Source organism: Rhineura floridana, chromosome 6 (genome assembly GCF_030035675.1).
Source record: "Rhineura floridana isolate rRhiFlo1 chromosome 6, rRhiFlo1.hap2, whole genome shotgun sequence".
Classification (NCBI taxonomy): Eukaryota; Metazoa; Chordata; class Lepidosauria; order Squamata; family Rhineuridae; genus Rhineura; species Rhineura floridana.
The window spans coordinates 54,852,296-54,875,741 of record NC_084485.1 but is presented as its reverse complement, the minus strand read 5'-3'; the positions used below and the strand labels follow the sequence as shown (position 1 = coordinate 54,875,741).

Below are 23,446 nucleotides of genomic sequence, written 5' to 3'. Positions count from 1 at the left end.
GAAAAGGTTCAGAAGAGGGCAACCAGAATGATCAAGGGGATGGAGCGACTCCCTTACGAGGAAAGGTTGCAGCATTTGGGGCTTTTTAGTTTAGAGAAAATGCGGGTCAGAGGAGACATGATAGAAGTGTATAAAATTATGCATGGCATTAAGAAAGTGGATAGAGAAAAGTTCTTCTCCCTCTCTCATATTACTAGAACTCGTGGACATTCAAAGAAGCTGAATGTTGGAAGATTCAGGACAGACAAAAGGAAGTACTTCTTTACTCAGTGCATAGTTAAACTATGGAATTTGCTCCCACAAAATGCAGTAATGGCCACCAGCTTGGATGGCTTTAAAAGAAGATTAGACAAATTCATGGAGGACAGGGCTATCAATGGCTACTAGCCATGATGGCTGTGCTGTGCCACCCTAGTCAGAGGCAGCATGCTTCTGAAAACCAGTTGCCGGAAGCCTCAGGAGGGGAGAGTGTTCTTGCACTCGGGTCCTGCTTGCGGGCTTCCCCCAGGCACCTGGTTGGCCACTGTGAGAACAGGATGCTGGACTAGATGGGCCACTGGCCTGATCCAGCAGGCTCTTCTTCTTATGAAACATGAGCCCTCTTTCTGGTTGTGTGTAAAAGAGGCATGCTAAGTTCTGCCATGAGCTCATTTATTTATTAATTATTTGATTTATATCCCACCCTTCCTCCCAGCAGGAGCCCAGAGGGCAACCTTCTGAAATGAGGATCCTCTTGTGCTTGTGCAGAGGTTCCCCACATTATTTGGAACTAGGGATGGGAGCGGAATTCAATTTAGTTCACATTTAAAGGTGAACCGACAATTTGAGACAATACCGTATGTGAACCAAAACACAGCCATCCTGTGAAATTCACAAGTTTCCAAATTTTACAATGCAGTTCACTAGCCACATAATGTGTACAAATATACATATACTAAATTGTCCATATAAATTCACATATTATTTATTTATTTATTATTTGATTTATATCCGGCCCTTCCTCCCAGCAGGAGCCCAGGGTGGCAAAAAGAAATGCTAAAAACACTTTAAAACATCATAAAAACAGACCTTAAGATACATTAAAACGTTAAAAACATTTTTAAAAGCTTTAAAACATCTTTTTAAAAAGGGTTAAAACATAAAAAAAACATATTAACAAGCAGTTCTAACACAGACTCAGACTACATTAAAACAAAACAACTTTGAATTTTTTTAAAAAAAAGCTTTGAAGACATTTTTTTAAAAAAGGTTAAAAAACATATTGTTTTTTAAAAAGGTTTAAAAGCATATTAAAAAGCAATTCAACTTGAAAGGCTTGTTGAAAGAGGAAGGTCTTCAATAGGCGCCGAAAAGATAACAGAGATGGTGCCTATCTAATATTGAAGGGGCGGGAATTCCAAAGGGTAGGTGCCACCACACTAAAGGTCCATTTCCTATGTTGTGCAGAACGGACCTCCTGATAAGATGGTATCTGTGGGAGGCTCTCACCTGCAGACCGCAGTGATCGACTGGGTATATAAGGGATAAGATGGTCTTTCAGGTATTTTAGTCCCAAGCTGTATAGGACTTTGTACACCAAAACTAGAACCTTGAACTTGGCCCAGCAGCAAATGGGCAGCCAGTGCAATTCTTTCAGCAGTGGGGTGACATGTTGGCAATACCCTGCCCCAGTGAGCAGTCTGGCCCCCGCATTTTGCACCAGGTACAGCTTCCAGACCAACCCAAAGGCAGCCCCACATAGAGTGCATTACAGTAATCCAGCCTGGAGGTTACCAGTGCGTGGACAACAGCTATCCTGGTCCAGAAACAGCCGCAGCTGTCTTACCAGCCAAAGCTGGGAAAGGGCACTCCTAGTTACTGAGGTCACCTGGGCCTCTAGTGACAAAGATGGATCTAGGAGCACCCCCAGACTATGGACCTGCTCTTTCAGCGGGAGTATGACCTCATTCAAAGCAGGCAACTCACCAATTATCTGAACTCGGGAACCCCCAACCCACAGCGCCTCCATCTTGCTAGGATTCAGACTCAGTTTATTGGCCCTCATCCAGCCCACCACCAAGTCCAAGCAACAGTCCAGGGCTTGCATGGCCTTTCCAGATTCAGATATTACAGAGAAATAGAGCTGGGTATCATCAGCGTACTCCTAACACCTTGCCCCAAATCTCCTGATGACCGCTCCCAAGGGCTTCATATAGATGTTAAACAGCATGGGGCACAAGATGGTACCCTGCGGCAACCCACAGCACAACTGCCAGGGGGCCAAAAGACAGTCACCCAATGCTATTCTCTGAGAACAACCTTGGAGATAGGATCAGAACCACTGTAAAACAGTGCCTCTGATACCCATCTCACCAAGTCGGCCCAGAAGGACACCATGGTCAATGGTATCAAAAGCTGCTGAGATATCAACTAAGAGTAACAGGGTTGCACTCCCCCTGTCCTTCTCCCGATAATCCATCAGGGCAACCAAGGCCAATTCAGTCCCATAACCAGGCCTGAACCCAGACTGGAACGGGTCAAGATAATCTGTTTCATCCAAGAGTACTTGAAATTTCTGCGCCACAACCCTCTCAATCACCTTTCATAAAAAGGGGGGATTTGCAACCGGTCGGTAATTGTTGCAGACCAATATTTTCAACACCATATTTTATATTTTTGTAGCCTGACCTGGGACCTACTGGTGAAGGGCAGGCAGGCAGGCAGCAAACAACAACAATAATAAAAATAATGTGGGTGACTTAAAATGTATTAATGTGTTAATAAAACGTTACCTAATACATATTAAGTCTACCACATTATTGTAACCTGCCCTGGGACCTACTAGTGAAGGGCAGGCAACAGCAACAACAACAACAATAATAATAATAATGTGAGATAATATTTAATTGTTATAAACCGCCGAGAGAGCTTCAGCTATGGGGCAATATACAAATTCAATAAATAAATAAATATGTATTAAGTAATGGATTATTCTACATTGTATTTTTGCATGCCTCTTGTCTCACACAGATTGGATAAGGCTGACTGTTGAGAAAATGTGCATTAGAAAGTCACAATGTTCCTCCCCATGGGGTTTGTCTTAGTTGGTTTTTAATAATCATCAAGTAAGTCCATCTGAACTCTCACCTTCCAAGGTAACTCTTAGTGTGCTTATACATTTCAGCCTGGAGTGGGAAGCATGCTGGCCCTTAATAAATTCCTTATATTCTTCATTCTTACTTGGGAATCTCCCACAGATGGGATGCAACATTGATTATCCTCTATCTACCCAGTGATAAGTGCAATGTACATAATTATATGCCTTCATGACTCCCAGAGGGAGACAACTCTGACTGGCTATGACTAACTCTATAATTGGACCCCTGAGTTTATAAGAAAAAACACTGGGATTGGTTTCATGACACCTATAGTTCCTGATGCAGCCCGCCTCGTGCCTGTGTGTTTTTTTCAAACACAGGACATTCTCCAACCATTCTTTGTCATGGTTTTAGGATCAGCATTGATTCTGACTGCTTCAACATATTTTCACTAACACTTTGGGAACTCAACTCCAAGGTTCCTGTGGCTTTTCTTAAGGAATATGTTTAATGTATTTTGGCAAACATGTGTATCTTTTGTTGCTTTTTCTGTAAAAAGTACTGTGCATGTGCCTGTGCTGAAGAGTCATCAGTTTGGATGTAGCAATTTTACTACGGTAGATTGGATCCAAACTTCCAATAAGCAGAACTCTACTCATGGGATGCTACTGCCAGAGGATTAGGGAGTCTGCCAATTCCTCCTTCCCCTTGCAGCCTACTGAAAAGCTTCTCTAGAGGGTTAGAGGGTGTAATGTTAGGAGATCTGAAGCATTTTATGGGAAGCGATGAATATGTGTGTGTTCCAATTTAATTGAGGAGCTGTGGGGCATAGTAGTTGGTGGTGGAGTAGGGTGGCAGTGCTCACCTGATCTCTGGTTGGTCACATCGCTGTGGCTTACTGGGATACTGGGAGGTATAGGGGTGGGATGAGGTGAGGTTGGTGTGGTGCAAAAGCACCAGAGGAGCCAATCTGGCATTCCTACTGGTGTGTTTGGATCACGCCAACCTTGCTGCCCCCTCACCCCCAGCTCTTCCCAGTTAGCAGCAGTGATGTGACTGACCAGAGGTCAGGTGAGTGTCATTGTTCCACCACACCATCTGCTATTGCTAGAGACTAGCCCCGAGGCAGGTGAAGAGAGAGATTCCTGGTGGGGTTTTTTCTCATGCCTGGTGTTAGGGCCCCTCCAGACATCCTTTTTATTGTGCATTCATTACTTGTGCTCATGATGGAATCAGGGTGGTTATACATGATCCCATTTTCAATACTGCTTGCACCTGCCAAAGTTTTGGGGTAAACATACCATTTTGTTTCCAATCAGTGCATGTCCTGCAACTTCTTGCTGTAATTCTGTAACTTTTTATACAATGAATGTTCCATTTTTTGTCCCACTTTTGTTTCTCAGTAATGTCCTTCCAGACAGCAATAATGGAATAACACTGGGAATGCATTGCATAACAAAAGGAAATTATGTGTGGACGTTTCAGTATAAATCCACCACTAAATGTGTTAATGACATGTTGCAGAATACAGGCACACACACACACACACACACACAGAGACAGAGAGAGAGAGAGAGAGAGTCTGGAGGGACCCTTAGAGCTTGTCCTCAATAAAGTGGTTTGGTCACCATCATGTAAAGATTACATCTTACAGGGTACTTGTCATGAGCCCCATGGAGAACTCTTGGCAGAGTGGCCCAGAAGAACAGGAGGAGTAGGATTCAGGGGAGGAGCCCAGTGGTCTGCAGGGGGGTTGATAAGTTTGGGGAGGAGCTCAGGGATCTGCCAAGCAACAGACCTGCCTGAGGTACAGACTACTCCAGACGAGACCAGCTTAGCAAACAGCTGCCCCGCTACCCCTCCTCTGGGGCATTCCCAGTCTCCAGATCTGCCTCCCAGTCTGCCTCCTCCTACAGAGATGCCTGCAGAGCCAGGAGATGACTCGGGTGAAGCAACTACACCCCCCGTCGCCAAGGATGTGTCATAGTTTGCACAGGTGCAAACAGACTGAGCCTACTATTCAGCCCACCTGTAGGAATGCCCATTTGCTTGCCCAGTCCTGATCCAAGAGACAATTCCCACACAAGTAGTGTGCCTGCCCTGATCCTAGTTAAGGGGTCCCTGGGGATGTGTCCAATTGTTGCGACAACTTCTGTGCTAGTGTAGCCATGCCTAGAGATGCTGGAGAGAGACACAGAGACCTGTGTAATTGTACTCTGATCTATGCACCACATTCATTTCTCATTAAAAGCAACAAGAAAAAGCAAACCCATGTTCCCTTGTCTGAGACTGCTGGGGTTAGCCAAGACAGGAGTTAGCCAGAACTACATAGAAGGTGGCACAGGGGGCTGTAAAAATTGCTTTCCCCCCCCTTTCCTCCAGCAGGAGCCTTGGCTGGATCTCAGTCCTTTCCATGAATGGGGCAGTCTAGATCCAACCATTAAAAAGCATATTCATTTTTTTCCAGTCATGTTCAGCACCATTGCTTCTCTTGGGTACTTCTTCAACTCCCTAAATTAGTCACAAGGGTGATTCAGCCTGGTCATGTCAGTTAAGGGGATGAAGTCTTGATGTTATGCCTGATGTGATCATGTTGCTAAATAAAAGAGGGTTCAAACATCCCCCCCTCATGCATTCAAACACTCAGCAGCAACCCCCTGCTGTACGGGTGCAGCAGCAATGGACTGTGCTTGCTCACATTGCCCCACAACTGCCTCACGTATTCTTTGAACGTGTGATGAACCCCTTCCCCTGAGATCATAACCAATCAAATTTTGCATGTCAATGAGGGCAAATAAAAGCAAGGACAGGTGATAGCAATTTTACTGAATAAGGCTTATTCATTTAAATTACTGTCACTTGTCTTTGCTTTTTATCAGTAAGCAAACATTTTCATAAGGAGTGCACAAAATTGCTGAAATGGGGAGATAGTTCATGTTTACAAAAACGGTGTGGGACTCCAGCTTAATTATGATGTGCAGTAAACTGTTTCTCAAGTTAAAAAAAACTTGATAAAATAAGTTTCTCAGGCCTCTTCGCTAACCAGTTTGAAACTATTATAATGTATACTGTATGTGTGATTAGTGAAGGTAGGGAGGATGTTTCAGCCCATTCCTAAAGGATATTTCTACCTGTACATCTTGCTGCTTGCTAGTCCATATGGAGTAGCTGCTCAATTTCTCTCTGTTGTACAGATATTAACATCCTAGGAATTTCTGTCAGAAAAGAGTCCAAGTGTGCTTGGGTCCCAGATATCATCATTCCAAGAGATAACACCAAGTGTTATTCTAACTCACGGCTGTGCGTAGTGCAAGGCAGTGTTGTACACTATGACTGGTAGGCACTACTTCTTAATGCACTTATATAAATTCTTCATTGGATCATGGCTAAGATGAAAAGGGTATGAAAGAAGAAAACACAACACCTATTTACTGGAGAAAAATGCTCCGGGCCAACCCCCTCACCTCAGCCAAATACAAAGTTCAACACAGGCAGCAGGATATACTGTAAAATAAAACATGTACTGGTTCAGCAGAAGATACTTTGGGGGGGGGATAGAAATGGGAAATAGTAAAGATTCATAAGCCTGTGATCATACTTAGCATCAAATTACATTCCAAGGAGATCTAAAGTTGTTCTTGGTATGAGGGAGGGGAAATATGATGATTCTCAGCCTTTCCTTAACTTTTGGGCTCCATTAGTCACTGCAACATATACTCATAATATACCTATTGATTCTGTAGGGACTGAAAAGCAATTGCTTGCCATGCACAGACATGGATATTGAGCCAGAACTTGAGACTTACGCAAGTCAATATCCCTGCTATAACCCAGCGAATAGTTCCATGAACACCTGATGCTACCTTACCATTGTAAAAAGGTGGGGGAGACTTCACAGAATGGGAGCACATTGTTCTAAAGAAGGACAGTATCTATAAGTATGAAAGCTAGTTGTCAGTGTCCCATCCCATCCACCCAACATTGTGTCTGAGTTTACAGTGACCAAGCAACAGAACCCAGGATGGGACTGTGCAGACAAAGGCAGGCAGGAGCTGAATTCACCAGGGTAGAAAATGGGACCATTACCCAGTGTTGTCCTGATTGTATCTCTTCTTTTATTCCACAAAAGTGAATCCTTGCCACTCACACTTATAGGAACAGTAAAGTAATAGCATTTGGGGAATCACATGATGGTCAAGACAAAATCTACCTTTTACTCCCAAGTCCTGACCCTGGATTGGCCTGGCCCTCATTTAACAGAGATCCCACAGCAGGGTATAATGTGTCTGTGTATAGCAAAGTTCACAGTGTAGGCCCCTGGGCTCCTTCCAATGCACAAGTCTTCGTTTCGCACACACACATCCACTCACATCTACTGATCATAATGATGGGCATTTTGCAGGTAATAAATAATAAATAGTGTAGCTAAAAACTCCATTTCATTATGTCAAGGCTGAGGACCAATTTTCACATCTCTTTTTGATGAAATAAAGAACTGATTCGCTGCCTTTGCCATGTCACATTGGGTTTGTGAAAGAGTGTTTTCTCTGATTTTGAATGTTTCTATACAAGAATAATAATAATAATAATAATAATAAAATTTTATTTGTTAGTCGCCCATCTGTCTGACTTAACAGACACTCTGGGCGACTTACACAATATAAAATACAATTTAAAACATATTCATACAACAGTCACCATATTAAACAACAATACATCTAAACCACCCGTTAGTAATACAACATAATAGCCTAACCCACCCCAGAAATCCCGTAGGCCTGCCTGAATAACAAGGTCTTTAAGGCTCGACGAAAAGCCATCAGGGAGGAGGCATGTCGAAGGTCAAAAGGAAGCAAGTTCCAGAGGGTGGGGGCCACGACCGAGAAGGCCCTCTCTCTGGTCCGCACCAGCCTAGCTGTTTTCACCGGTGGGACCGAGAGAAGGTCTTGTGAGGCCGATCTTGTTTGGCGGCATATTTGGTGATACTGGAGGCGTTCCTTCAGATAAACTGGGCCAAAACCGTTTAGGGTTTTAAACGTTAATACCAACACCTTGAATTGGGCCCGGTATACAACTGGCAACCAGTGTAGCTCCATCAACACTGGGGTGACATGATCCCGGCGACGGCTTTGCTTTATTAAGTGTGCCACCGCATTCTGTACCAGCTGCAATTTCCGGACCGTCTTCAAGGGTAACCCCACATAGAGCGCATTACAGTAGTCTAATCGAGAGGAGACCAGGGCATGTATCACTCGTGGAAGCAGATGTATAGGAAGGTAGGGTCGCAGCCTCTGTACCAGATGAAGCTGGTACCAGGCTGCCCGACTTACTGCAGATACCTGGGGCTCCATGGACAATTGAGAGTCCAAAATGACCCCCAGGCTGCGGACCTGGTCCTTTAGGGGCAATCTCACCCCATTAAACACCAGGTCAAAGTTTCCCAACCTTCCCTTATCCCCCACCAGTAACACCTCGGTCTTGTCGGGGTTCAGCTTCAGCCTGTTCTCTATGAATGTTTCTATACAAGAACTCTCTATTTATTTATTTATTACATTTATATACCGTCCCATAGCCGAAGCTCTCTGGGCGGTTTGCAGCAATTAAAAACAATAAAAACAAATATACAAATTTTAAAACACAAAAACAATTTAAAAACACAATTTAAAAAAAAATTAAATTTAAAAACACATGCTAAAATGCCTGGGAGAAGAGGAAAGTCTTCACCTGACGCCGAAAAGATAACAGTGTTGGCGCCAGGCACACCTCATCAAGAAAATCATTCCATAATTTGGGGCCACCACTGAGAAGGCCCTCTCCCTTGTTGCCAGACTCCCAGCTTCCCTCGGAGGAGCACCTGGAGGAGGGCCTTGGATGTTGAGCCTGGTATACAGGTGGGTTCATGTCGGGAGAGGCGTTCCATCAGGTATTGTGTAAGGCTTTATAGGTTAAAACCAGCACCTTGAATCAAGCTTGGAAACATACAGGCAGCCAATGCAAGTGGGCCAGAATTGGTTTTATGTGTTCGAACCATCTGGTCCCTGTTACCAATCTCGCCACTGCATTTTGCACAAGCTGCAGTTTCCGAACTGTCTTCAAAGGCAGCCCCACGTAGAGCGCGTTGCAGTAATCTAGCTTGGAGGTTACCAGAGCATGGACAACTGAAGCCAGTTCTCTTGTCTCTCTCTATCTCTGTCTCTCTCTCACACACACACCAGCAGGGCCAGCTCGCACAGGGTGGTGTGGTGGGCCCCTGGCAGAGGACCCCACAGCCCACAGGGCCCCCTGAAGGGCCTCTCATTATGGTGGGGGAGAAGCACTTCCCTTCCATGGCAGGCTTCCTGCCGCAGATTGCAGGGAGGGAGCAGCCCTCCCACTCGCTGGCCTGCCTGCGTCCACCGCTTGCTCACCCTCTGCCCCGCCAGCTCCCTTGCTTGCCCTCCCCCCTGCCTGCTCGCCCTCCCCATGCCTGCTCACTTGCCCTCCCCTACCCGCTCACACACCCTCCCCGCACCCCCCGCCCGCCTGCTCACTCGCCCACCCAAGCTCCCATTCCTCCGCCTGCCTGGTAGGTAGGTGGGGCATGCATGTATGCGTCCATGTGCCAGAACCCAGGGCTGGCTGGTGCCCAAGGGCCCCGGCATGCCTGGGGCAAGCCCTGCACACCAGTGAACAATGCTAGGGTGCAATGAACTTGGATTAAGGGCATTTGCTTACAATCCTTGGTCCAAACCTTCCATAGCCTTTCCCTTTCCCTGCACTGGACCAAAAAAATGTAAATGTACTGCCTTCAAGTTGATTATGACTTTTGGCAGCCCTATGAATAGGGTTTTCATGAGGCCGAGAAGCAGTGACTGGCCCAAGGTCACTCAGTGAACTTCATGGCTATGTGGAGATTTGAACCCTGGTCTCCCAGGTCATAGTTCCAACACCTTAACCACTACACCACACTGGCTCTTGGATTCTCATTTTCCTGCATGCCAAAGGCCTATAAAAAGCAGGATGGCAGGAATCAGTTTTTCCCATGAGACCCCTAATTTCCCTCATGATAATCAGGATGCTTTGTGCCTTAATCAGTAGCTCTCTGGGGCATTATAAAAGTGGTAGTAACAGTTGTCAATGTTTTATGCTGAACAGATGACAATCTAATAAGCTATTATAAGCCATGCTGAGTATAATTATAGTGTGTGGCTGTGTGCTAACCTTGCGACATTTCACCATAATGCATTGTAGCAACATCTGTAAATGACTCAATAATGATGAATATAGATGGCTCAGTCTCTGCCTAGGTTAGACAGCTGTTTCTAAATTGTCCAGTTTGCCAGCACCTTGTTTAGTCCGATAAACTTCTAGGGAGTCAACTGTCTTTGATTCTGGATGCTTAACAATAGGGAAGGGGAGGAGAAGTTCGATTCAGTTTGCCTTCAAAGCTGAATCTGTCAAAGTCACACTTTCTGAAACAATATAAGAACATAAGAACATAAGAAGAGCCTACTGGATCAGACCAGTGGCCCATCTAGTCCAGCATCCTGTTCTCACAGTGGCCAACCAGATGCCCGGGGGAAGCCCACAAGCAAGACCCGAGTGCAAGAACACTCTCCCCTCCTGAGGCTTCCGGCAACTGGTTTTCAGAAGCATGCTGCCTCTGACTAGGGTGGCACAGCACAGCCATCATGGCTAGTAGCCATTGATAGCCTTGTCCTCCATGAATTTGTCTAATCTTCTTTTAAAGCCATCCAAGCTGGTGGCCATTACTGCATCTTGTGGGAGCAAATTCCATAGCTTAACTATGCGCTGAGTAAAGAAGTACTTCCTTTTGTCTGTCCTGAATCTTCCAACATTCAGCTTCTTTGAATGTCCACGAGTTCTAGTATTATGAGAGAGGGAGAAGAACTTTTCTCTATCCACTTTCTCAATGCCAAGCATAATTTTATACACTTCTATCATGTCTCCTCTGACCCGCCTTTTCTCTAAACTAAAAAGCCCCAAATGCTGCAACCTTTCCTCGTAAGGGAGTCGCTCCATCCCCTTGATCATTCTGGTTGCCCTCTTCTGAACCTTTTCCAACTCTATAATATCCTTTTTGAGATGAGGCGACCAGAACTGTACACAGTATTCCAAATGCGGCCGCACCATAGATTTATACAACGGCATTATGATATCGGCTGTTTTATTTTCAATACCTTTCCTAATTATCGCTAGCATGGAATTTGCCTTTTTCACAGCTGCCGCACACTGGGTCGACATTTTCATCGTGCTGTCCACTACAACCCCGAGGTCTCTCTCCTGGTCGGTCACCGCCAGTTCAGACCCCATGAGCGTATATGTGAAATTCAGATTTTTTGCTCCAATATGCATAATTTTACACTTGTTTATATTGAATTGCATTTGCCATTTTTCTGCCCATTCACTCAGTTTGGAGAGGTCTTTTTGGAGCTCTTCACAATCCCTTTTTGTTTTAACAACCCTGAACAATTTAGTGCCGTCAGCAAACTTGGCCACTTCACTGCTCACTCCTAATTCTAGGTCATTAATGAACAAGTTGAAAAGTACAGGTCCCAATACTGATCCTTAAGGGACTTTCTACAGCCCTCCATTGGGAGAACTGTCCATTTATTCCTACTCTCTGCTTTCTGCTTCTTAACCAATTCCTTATCCACAAGAGGACCTCTCCTCTTATTCCATGACTGCTAAGCTTCCTCAGAAGTCTTTGGTGAGGTACCTTGTCAAACGCTTTTTGAAAGTCTAAGTACACTATGTCCACTGGATCACCTCTATCTATATGCTTGCTGACACTCTCAAAGAATTCTAGTAGGTTACTGAGACAGGACTTTCCCTTGCAGAAGCCATGCTGGCTCTGCTTCAGCAAGGCTTGTTCTTCTATGTGCTTAGTTATTCTGGGTTTAATAATACTTTCTACCAGTTTTGAAAACTGAAACATAGCCATCCTTCAAAATTCACACTTATCTTTGCAATACAGTTCTCAGTCCAATGTTTACAAAATTGCATATATTATGGGAAAGTGGGCATGAAAATGAATATATAACATACAAAAATACATTATATTAGGAGAAACCACTTGCAAAAATGTGTGTATTAGTCAAAATTTCATATGAAAATGTTTATTAGGAGAAATTCACACTAAACTGCTGAAGGATTTTCATGAGAATTTTTCTTTTTTTAAAAACCACAAATTGCTGCAGAAATGTGGAGAACTGGCATTAAGAATATTGACAGATCCTTCCATCTCTCTTAAATGATGATCCCGCATCCTCCATATATCTATGCCAAACAGACCCACATGTAGCTGTGCCTCTTGGTACCATTAAAAACATCAAGAAGAAAGCTACCTGGGCTGATGGAAGCAAAGAGGGATATACCATTTCTTCTGTTGATTAGTGTAAAGGTTTTATTTCAGGAAAGGCCTCAAAAAAGCTGCATGCAGTTCTTTGCCACAACCGAATATTCCAGAGATGGTGTGGTGTGCACACTGGGGAAAAGCAGTGGGGGAAGGGTACTGCCTACATGTCCTGCCTGAGAGCTTCCTAGAAGGCAGCTGGAGGAAACAGGAAGTCAGGCTAGAAAGGCTTTTGCTATAATCCAGCAGGGCTCTTCTTATGTTATTATAGTACAAAAGGACGATAGTGGGAGGACCCCCAACTAGAGCACTAGAGCACTGCTGGGGGCTTTAATTTGGGCAGCTAACTATGTGGTCAGTCCTAAACCTGGACATTATAGTACTATACATCCGACAGGATACACAAGCTGAGCAGCCAGACTCCCAAACCTGCACAGTACAGTAGTGGAAGCACCGTCTCTTCCCATTGCTGTCTGGGAGAGTTCCTATTTCCCCTTCCATTTGCTTTTCTTTGTTATTACATTCATATCCCACCTTTCCTGCAAGGAAGTCAAGATGGTGTACATGGTTATCTCCCTGATCACTTCATCCTCCTAATAACCCAGTGAGGTAGGTTAGGCTGAGAGAAGGTGACTGACCCAAGGTGACTCAGGAAGCTTCATGGCCAAGTAGGAATTTGAACCTGGGTCTCTCAGGCTTTAATCCAGCACCCTAACCTCTACACTCTACTCTCTGTCTCTCTTGTCACTGTCTGTGACAACCATTTCTAATGTTCTGTAATTATGGATGGGCCGCACTCATGCACCACTCTTGTTGGGAGAGTTTCTGGTCTGTCTCTCTCTCTCTCTCTGTCAAAAAAGAAGGCATATTTTTCAGCCTTCCTGGGGAATCTCGGTATATGCAAACACCCTTACTTTGTCTATGCATGGCCCCATTTCACTGCCCTGTTGGTCAGTACAGAGCTACCAGGTTTGCAACCAGATGCCTTAAGACTGTATCATTCATTACTCAGGGTCAATTGTCTAAATTTTCCCCAGTATTGTAGCTCAAGACAAGATCTAACGGGATTTAGCCATCTTGACCCTTTCTTTCCTTACCATAATCGAACATGGGAACCTAACCCCAGTCTCATAACTCACAGTGATATGAAAACTGCAAAAAACTTTTAGTTGTTCAGAGTTACTGACTCTTGTGCCTTTAACAGGTGTGTGACGGGTAAAAATTCCAGGCAAAGCTTTTCCTACCATGGAGATGTATCATGTAGCCATGAAAGGCACCAAACCATTGCTAAGAAAAGAAAGACGATGAGTCTCAAATGTACCATTAGGAAGGAAAGGGAGTAGTCCCCACCTGAGGATTACACCACATGTGACTACTCTTCAGGATAACTTGTCTTTCTGGTTCAAAATACTGCCTAACAATTATTATAAAAGCCTTAGGAAAGAATGCCAAAGTCTCAAATCCCCATTGTTTCTAAACAGAGAGTGCCTGTTTATCCTTTATTGCTAACATTGCTATAGCTCTTAAACAGTATAATCTTTTTGTATTGGAACAAATGCTTTCAAAATACACTGGCTTTTTTCTTGCTCAGATGAAGGCCTAGCAGTATAATTGCTGAATATGCTGCAGGAGCAATTTGGAGGAAAAGGTCAACCAATGGATGCTACTCCATACCCAGGCCATGTTGAGAGGCCCAACACAATCTCCACAGTTCCCCTAGATATTTCTGCCTCTGGTCCAGGACATTATTCTAACTCCTTACTGAATACACTCTCTCCTGGAAGCACATACCACATGATAGATGCAGTCCTAGGCAAACTTGCACGGGAATAAGTTGCACTGAATACAATGGACCTTAATTCTGAGTAGAATTTATTGCACTGTTATACTCCAATGCCAAAGATGAAGTGAAAGATTTCACAAGTATTGCTGGTTCAAAATTTCAGAAATAAGGAACACCACAGAACTGTAGACATCTCTTCAATCAAATGAAACTACGGAGTCGTCTTTAGGTCCGTATTGGGTCTTTACCCAAATGAAATGCAAACTGGAAGAAGATTTGAATGGAATGCATGGTAATGTATAATGCATGAGTTTCCAGGAATAAAGCATCCAGAGGATTTCTTCAGATGTAACTGATCTCTCACGTAGCATATCAAATTCTAGAATCACCCTGGTCCTAAGTAGTCAGAGTCAGCCCAAGACATTTTGACACCTAAGATGGAGCAGCAAATGTGCCCTCCCTTCAAGGTAAGGTACATAGTACCCAAGACCAGCTAAGTTGTTTTGTCACCTAAGGCAGAAAATCCCACAGGTACTCTTTCTCCCTCCCTTATAATGTTGCAGCAGTAGTAGTGGTCCCCCTCTAGGATGCACACCTTAATGTGGTGAGGGGGTCTGACATAATAACAAAAGCAGTGGTGGTGGTAGCAGTAGCAATTAATAGACAACTTATCAATGTGCTGCCTTTTCCTGAGACCCAAAACCAGTTGCCTGAGGTGGCGTCCTCACTCTGCCTAATGGTGGGGCCAGCCCTGTAAGAAGTATTTAGTACAGTGATCAGGTATATAGAAAAGAAATACAGGAGTTCTGTTCCTTTAGAAATAGTGTAGAAGAAGACATGTCAGCAAGGGATGTTTTGTTACTGCTGTCTGTTAAAATCTCATCTTCTATACAACTGATAAAGGGTGCAGAAGCCCTGCCCTCCTCTGTTACTGTTCACCCTAGGGATTGGTTTCAGCATTAGTTAAACTGGTTTTTTGCAGTCTATTGGGGAAAAGGCTCTTTCCCCCCCCCCATGAGGGTTGGGGTGGTATTTTCTTTAATCCCTTGTTGTATCTCAACCCCTTATATCATTGTGTGTCCTGGTGGTAATATTCTTTATCTGCAAAGCAGAGCTGGAGCTGGCACTTGTGCTCAGCTAGATGAGTGAGGAGTATCTGTTCCTGTGTTTGGAATGCCTGTTGTCTCCCTTACTTGCAAAAAAAAAGGAAGAGGTCTCACCCTTAGAATGTAATACACAGCAACCATTTTCACAGGCATGCATAAGTCTCTGATGGTAGAGATTTTGCAGACAAATGGCAAGCATCCCTCCCCCCCATCACCACCAATGACCTAAGTCACGGAATGCCACGCACCATAAAATCCCATTAAACCAAACAGCTACAGCGAAGAGGTTCAACGCTCAGGTCAGGTAATTCTGGGACATGCGTCTGACAGAAAAGCTGCACTGCTTGGCAGGGGAGGAGGAGTAAATTTAAGAAAGTATTTGATGGACTGCGCTATTGATTCCATTTAAAGAGCAGATCTGCATCTCTTTCCAAGTTTAGAAAGAACAGCCAGCATGATTTACATGGTCAGATTCCTAAGCACTTAGAATACTGGAATTTTTGTGCTTCATCCAGAGGAACAAACACCCTGGATTCTGTCCAGAGCATTGTCCCGAAGGCCGGTTATACCAAGAGCTGGGCTCCTGGCACCCAGCCTGCAGTGCTGGCTGCTCAGTTTTCTACAATGTTGTCAAACACTAACATGCTGTAGCATAACAAATGAAACTCAATTTCAAGGTAGCACCAATTAGCATCCACTGGTTTCCATGCGTTTACTGCTCCCGAGAGAGTTATCTCCAGCCCATGTGAAATCTCTTCCACAATAGTGCTGAATCTCCCTCTTCCTCCCCCCCATTCTCAGTCCCAACAGGATATGATTTTGCAGTGTTTAAGTATAATTAAGCAGACAGCATGACACAAAAAATAGCCCTATCTTTCCCGAACCCTTTATTATTATTATTATTATTATTATTATTATTATTATTATTATTATTATTATTATCCATGAGTTCAACAAAGCAAAATGATTAGATCTCTTCAACAAACAAGTTGGGGGCTTCCCCAGTTCCCAAATATAAATTACACTGATCTCGGTGTCTGATATGGAATTGCAGAGGGTGGGAGGGGGGTAGAAAACATCAAATCAGGCAATCAAAGCTGCCTGCAAGTGCAAGGAGGCACACAGAGACCTACAGAATAACATTCAGAACTGTAAACAATGAAAACATGGGTGGGGGGAGAGAGAGAGATGTTAAAAGAAGCATGGACTCAAACAGAAAGTTAAATGAGGAATCATATTGGGAAATGAGATTAACAGGCTCACATGTGCACATCGATGTATCTCTGCCAAGAATTACACACATGCTGCTCCAACAGTAGTTTTGCAAAGCAAAAAGACAGCAAAGAGCAAACATCTGTAAAGAGGAAAAATAGCAGCTTGCCAGTAGCATTCTGCAAAACAATGGAGAGAGCCTTTGCTCTGTTTCGAAGTAGGCATAAGCACATGCTGGGTGTCTCAGCCTCAGCACAAAATATCTGAATGCAAAATACACATCTCAGACCCAAAGCTGCATCAACCTCTGAGGCACAGTCAGCAAAGGGAAGGAGAGGATTCTTTTCACCATGAAAGGGAAACAGAAATGAAGAAAGCAACTTTGTGAGCTTTCACTTACCAGGCAGGCTTCTATTCCCGAGCCCAGCTCCCCAGCACCTTCCTCAGTCTGCTACACACATACAATTAGCAGCAGAGATGGGGACTGTGTGTTTCTATGGAGTTTGAGATTCTGTTCCTTGACTATGCAAGAGGTGACTGCAGCTACACTGGAATCGCCTCGGAGGTCCACATGCACAAAAAAAAAGTCTACAAATCTGATCAGCCTCTCTACACTGCTTAGGGAGTGATGCAGCCAGCCTGCCAGCTTTCAGCTCACATCTGGGCATAAACGCGCATGCACGCACATTTCTGTGTGTGTAAATGACTTGCACAAGCCCATCACCCTTTTTCAGCTAGACATTTCTGTTTTGTCTTGATACCCACATAGATATTTCTATTAGTTAGGTAATACAAGACCTACTACAGCTGGAGACAGAATTATGCTTTCATATTGTTGTTGCTGTTGTTGTTACTGCTACTGCTACTGCCACTCGGTCTTCACAGTAGATCCCAGGGTGGGTCACAACTGTTTAAAATTTAGTATTAAAAACAACTTAAACAAATTACAATCACAGGAACAGGATGGGAACTAAAAACATACATCTCAGGAGTCAAAGGCCAGGGTAAAGAGGTGCATCTTTAGCATTCACAGAAAACTGTTCAGTGACGGTTCCAGGTGCACCTCAGTACAGAGAGAATTCCAAAACTTGGCGGCTGTCAGAGAATGTCCTCTCCTGGGCCACCATCCCTTAATCTTCCGAGGGTGGCAGAACTATTAAGAAGGCCCCCTCTACTGATCTTAACACCCTAGAGGATCTGTTGGTGGGGAGAGATATTTGGGATCTAAGTCATTTAGGGCTTTGAACACTAGATGAACAGCTTGAATTGGACCTGGAAATGAACTGGCTACCAATGCAGCTGTTTTAAAACAGGGATTAAATGAATTCTAAACGCAACTCCAGCCAGTAATCTGGCCACTGCATTTTGGACCAGTTGAGGTTTCCAAGTCATCATCAAGGGTAGTCTCACACAGAGCGCATTGCAATAATCCAATGTGGAAGTTACCACAGCATGGAGTATTGTTGCCAAGTCATCTCTGGTGAATCAGCCAAAGCTGGAAATAAGCACTCCTAGCCACTGAGACTTCTTGGGCCTCAAGTAATAATGATGGATCCAGGAGTACCCCCAAGATAAGAACCTGCTCTTTCCAGCGGAGTGCAACCCCATCCTGAACAGACCTTCTTCCCATTTCCTGGACTTAGGAACTTGGAACACATAACACCTCTATCATTTCAGGATTCAGTTTCAGTTTGTTGGCCCACATCCAACCCATCACTGCCTCCAAATTCTACATAGAACCTCAACTGTCTCTCCCAATTCAGATGGAACAGAGAGATAGAGCTGGGTGTCATTCGCATATTGATGACATTTCACTCAAAAACTCCTGATTACAGCTCTCAATGACTTCATATAGATGTTAAATAGCAGGGGGGACAAAATGGAACCCTCTGGGACATGACAGGAAAATTCCCATGCTGTCGAACAGTAGCCTCCCACAGCAACTTTCTGGAAATGTCCCTGGAGGCAGGAGCAGAACCACTGAAGTACTGTGCCCCCAACCCCAACCTGCTTGAGCCACTCCAGAAGGATACCATGGTCATTGGTATCAAAATCCGCCAAGTGTTCCAAAAGAATAAGCAGGGTTGTACTCCCTCTGTCTTTCTCCTGACAAATGTCATCAACCTGGGTGACCAAGGCAGTTTTAGTGCCATGACCGAACCTAAAGCAAGACTGAAATGGATCCCAATATCCATTTCAAGCATGCATGAAGCTGGACTGCCAACACCTTCTCGAGCACCTTACCGAAAAGCAGAATATTCACCAGTGGGTGATAATTGCTTAACACTTCTGGTCCAAAAACTGTACAGTGAAGATGCCGGATGCACTTCTGTGGAGAGGGAGTCCCACAACTTAGGGGCTGCCACAGAGAATATTCCATTGGGAAGACTTCATAGATAGCTTTTGCACACATTCAGGTTCTGAAGACAACAACTGGCATGTGCTGACCACATCAGGAGCCACACTATTGGTTCTGAATATTGTTTAACATTTTAAAAAATGTGTACGGGTGGTTCACTTATTTCTAAAATGCAATTCCCTACAACCAACTCGATGGGTTCTGGTAGTAGTTGCCTTCTGCTGTCCTATTCTTTCTTTTGTGGGCTTACAAATAAGTGTATTTAATGGTGTTACTTCCAGGTATCCAGTCTCCATCCCAGGTTGACCACAGTATTTGAAAAATTAAAGCAATGAATTTTAGCCAAATAATTTGGCTCTGTTGAGCTATGATACAAATGAGCAACCTGCAGCCCAGGGCCCACATGCAGCCCTGGACCTCAGTTTTATGTGACCCCTAATGCCTCCTGAAGCTTCCCTATTTTTCCATCCTATCAGAATTCATTCCTTTCTGTTCATTTCCTCCTTATTTCTCCTGGCTTTTAAAAATGTGCTTTCCTTCTGTGTCAGTGGCTCCCAAACCTCCCCCCAATGGACTACTTGAAAATTTCTGAGGTTCTTGGTGGGCCACTTAATGATTTTTCTGCCTTTACTTGGTTTCCAGAACAATAGCTGTATTGGTTTTTTTGTACTAAAAAAAAAACCTTCTTTAAACCCCATCAAACCCAGTAAATCTTACTTCTGAGTAGACCTTCATGGGGCCAATCAAGACTGCTGTTTTATTGTGGGGTTATGCAGCAACATGCCATTGATGCATTAATAGTGAGTCTGAAGTGGATTTATACTGGACCATCCATATATCATCCCACTTTATTAGTTGTTCTGCAATCCTTCCCCCAAAGTACCTGCAGTATTGCATCCACATATTAGCTCTGTCCATTCCATTGTCCGTGTTCCAGCCATCGCCAATTCCCCTCTCTTTTTGCCCTGAGTGCAAGTTAGTTTTGCTATGATGCCATGCTACCATACTTTCATTTGTACACTTTTATTTATTTATTTATTTATTCTATTTCTATGCCGCCTTTTGGCCCACTTTTAAAGCTTTTATGTTTAGGCTGTCATTGCTGTGTTTGTTTGCAGGGAAAAAAACAGAGGAATGCCAATATCCAGCATCAACAGGAAGGATGTGGGAGAGGCCATCCCCCAGCACAAGTTAGTTGTGCTATAATGCCACCACACTTTCATTTTTTGCACTTACTTAATTTTTAATTTATTTGTTCAGACTGTGATTGCCATGCTAAACCATTTCTCATTTCCATAACCCCCCCACAGGAATGCTGGCATCCCACATCAACAGGAAGTATGTGAGAGTGGCTATATCACAAAGAAGAAGATACATTTTGGCACATTGCCAATGTGCTCTTGTGCTATAGCATTTTAAAAGTCGGATTTTAACAAGGAACTGGAATATTTGTAGTATATAAAAAATGGAATTTTAGCAGGAAACCGCAAGACCTGCACCAATTGCAGCCAAAAGCAATACAACTGCCCCAAAACTTTTGCAGGTGCAAATGGTGTTGAAAGCATGATTGCTTTTTTTTTTTTTAAGTAAATTGCTTTAAAAAAAATTAAATTGCTTTTTAAAAAATGTGTTTTTAAATTTGTATATTTGTTTTTAATGTTTTTAATTGTTGTAAACTACCCAGAGAGCTTCGGCTATGGGGCGGTATACAAATGCAATAAAATAAATAAATAAATAATACAGCTGTCCCAATAGCATCATGAGCACAAATCATGATGAATGTTCAAGGATGTGTGATGGGTGGAGGAGTCCATCGAGCAGCACTGCAAAAGGCTCCTCTTTGAGCAAGCAAGCAGAGAAGCAAACAGCCCAGACCCAGTGTTGCCAACAAGAATATTTTCCACCAGACTTACACCCCAAATCCACCAAAATCTGACCTTAACCCACTAGACACCACATTTGATAACATTTTTTGCATTATTGCAAAACACTGTTATGAAGAATTACTTAACAAGGTGGATAACAAAATTTAAAAGGTTCAAAAATGCTCTGTGTGCTTTTGTGTTGTATTTAAGTTTGGAACTGCAGATATAAATATTTCTGAGAGAAGTATGGAGGTTTTGCATTCCTGCCTCTTTTCTTAGGTTTAAAAAATGTTCTAAGTGTGTATGTTTGGTTGGTTGGTTGCCTGTGAGAACAGGATGCTAGACTAGATGGGCCTTTGCCTGATCCAGCAGGCTCTTCTAATGATGATTATAAGATGTACTGTTTATACAAAGGGTACCTGTTGTGAAATCACCTTATCAGATACAAATTGAGGTCCCTCATTGGTGAGGCAGGTGCACTCTGTGAATGCTTATGCCGTTTATTTCTGAGGCTTATATTTCCCAACCATCATGTCTCCTCTGCTTAAGTCTGTGGGAAGTCTGGGGTTTGTGAGGAGGAGTTGGTGGTGCTTAGGCTGCATCATACTTTGGGTAGAATATTGCCTGCACATTTTCCTTCTCAGTAAGCCAATTAGCAAGAACCTCCTTGTCATTATACCTTTAAAAGCAAGCACACCAGAGGATATGAAGGCTTAACTTAAAAATCTTCCTCTCTGTCACTGGCTCATTGTGTGGTGTTGAGTACATTACTCTAGTATCTTTTCAATCAAAGGCATAGCCATCTAGCCATGGGTTACAGCAGAAATGAATCAATAGTCAAGTATAGGGTTGCCGGGTCAGAAGTATCCCAGACCCTGAGATTTCAGGGGCAGTCCCTAGTGATGTCATGGGGGCAGGTCATAGTGATGTCATGGGGTGGGCTGTAGTGATGTCACAGGGGCAGGCCAAAATGATGTCATTAAGCATGATACATTAAGCATCAACCACAGTTGCTAGGAGCATACAATTAAAAAAAATAGTTCTCTGATTGGAAATTAAAATAGAAATCTTAGCTGAAAGATAGAGCTGGGTAGGGAACATTTAATCTAGCCTACTTGATTCTGGCAAGAAGGATTTAAGTGCCCTCAGGCCAGCCCAGTCACCAGAAGGCCATTGTAGGAAGAAAGGAGCCTTGTGTTGTGGAGATGTTAGATAGGAACACACAGGAGTAAAGATGGATGCCCCTGAAGAATGCAATTCTAAACAGACTTACTAAGTCCCATAGAACTCAATAGGATTTACTTCTGAGTAGATATGGTTTAGATTGTGCAGTTGGCAAAGCTTGACTAGGGATCCTCTGAAAAGATATCCATATCCAAGCAGGGTTGGCAACCCCCTGCCTGTAATGCCCTGCCCATACCTTTCAACATGGCTGCTCAAAACTTCTTTACAGACTTGATCTTTCACTTCCAAAAGAGGTCTGAAAAATGAATGAGAGTAAGAAGATTCTCTGCCTTTTTCTGTCTACCTTGGGCTGCTATAAACTCACTGACAGCCACTCCAATTCCAGTGAGTAATAACTGACACAGAGAAAACACACATGCTTTTATCTACCTTCGTAGACAGCAGCTTAGGAACAACAACAATTTCAGCCACACTTCCCAGTATGTGAATTCTTTTTTGCCTATATTGGGCAAGAAACAAACCGTCATGTAACCAACAAGGTGCATCATCAGTGAGTTTAAGGGAGTTGAGCTGAGCGCATGGAACCACTGTTGTTGCTTCTATGGATGTAAGGGAGTGAGGGTTAAAGGTAAATGAAATGCAAACAGAAAAATAAAAATAAAAGACAGTGATGACTTCCTAAATCCAATACCATACCAACAACAACAAAATTCCTATGAGTAAGGCAGAAAACTCAGCATCCCACAACCAGTCAGGATTCCTAACCAAAAAACAAAACTAAAAAACTTCTGGAAGCCAGTCAGCCAAGGTCACAGAAATCCCCATGCAGCACAGCCTGACTCAGGGGCTGAAGTTAGTGCAGAATGCTGTGGCACGATTGCTGACAAGAGTGGGACCCTATCAGCACATAATATCTCTGCTCCAAAATCTACACTGGTTGCCGATTTGCTACCAGGCCAAGTTCAAGATGTGCTTTCCATGCTACGTGTGCCACATAGTACTTGTTCTGCTCTTGTAAGAAATCAGTCCTTTAGTGTGGCAGTACCTATGCTTTGGAACTCCTGGACTATTGATATTAGGCGGGCGCCTTATTGCAGACACCTTCATTGTACTGTTTTCAGCACTTGCTAAAAACATTTTTAAGTAAGTCTATCCCTGCATGTAGAAACTGTTGTGTTTTATATATATATCGAATGTTTTTAAATACCCAACTTTAATTGTTTTTGCCAATACTTTTATTGTTTTAATGTCTTCTGTAAACCCCTTTTAGTTTTTTTACAATAAAGCTATATATAAATGTTGTAAATAAAATATGTAAAATAAATTTTGGAGTCACTGTGGCCGTTGGGTCTCTTTCCACTTTTAGGAACAAAGGAATCTGCCTTATACTGTCTCAGGCCATTTGATACCATCTAGCTCAGTACTGATGACATGGACTCGCATTGGCTGTCCACGATGCCAGCCAATAGTCTTTTCCAGAAATTGAATTTTGGACCTTTACATG

The 23,446-nt window shown here is 43.5% G+C and overlaps 1 long non-coding RNA gene across 1 annotated transcript in view; it reads left to right on the top strand.

The window, feature by feature from the left end:
- Positions 1-23,146, top strand: part of LOC133386639 (uncharacterized) — a 29,600-nt gene extending 6,454 nt beyond the window's left edge. Inside the window, exons 3-4 of the long non-coding RNA XR_009763223.1 lie at positions 14,379-14,507; positions 20,203-23,146. This is a non-coding gene — a long non-coding RNA (uncharacterized LOC133386639). The remainder of the gene's footprint in view (positions 1-14,378; positions 14,508-20,202) is intronic.
- Positions 23,147-23,446: the final 300 nt, after the last annotated feature.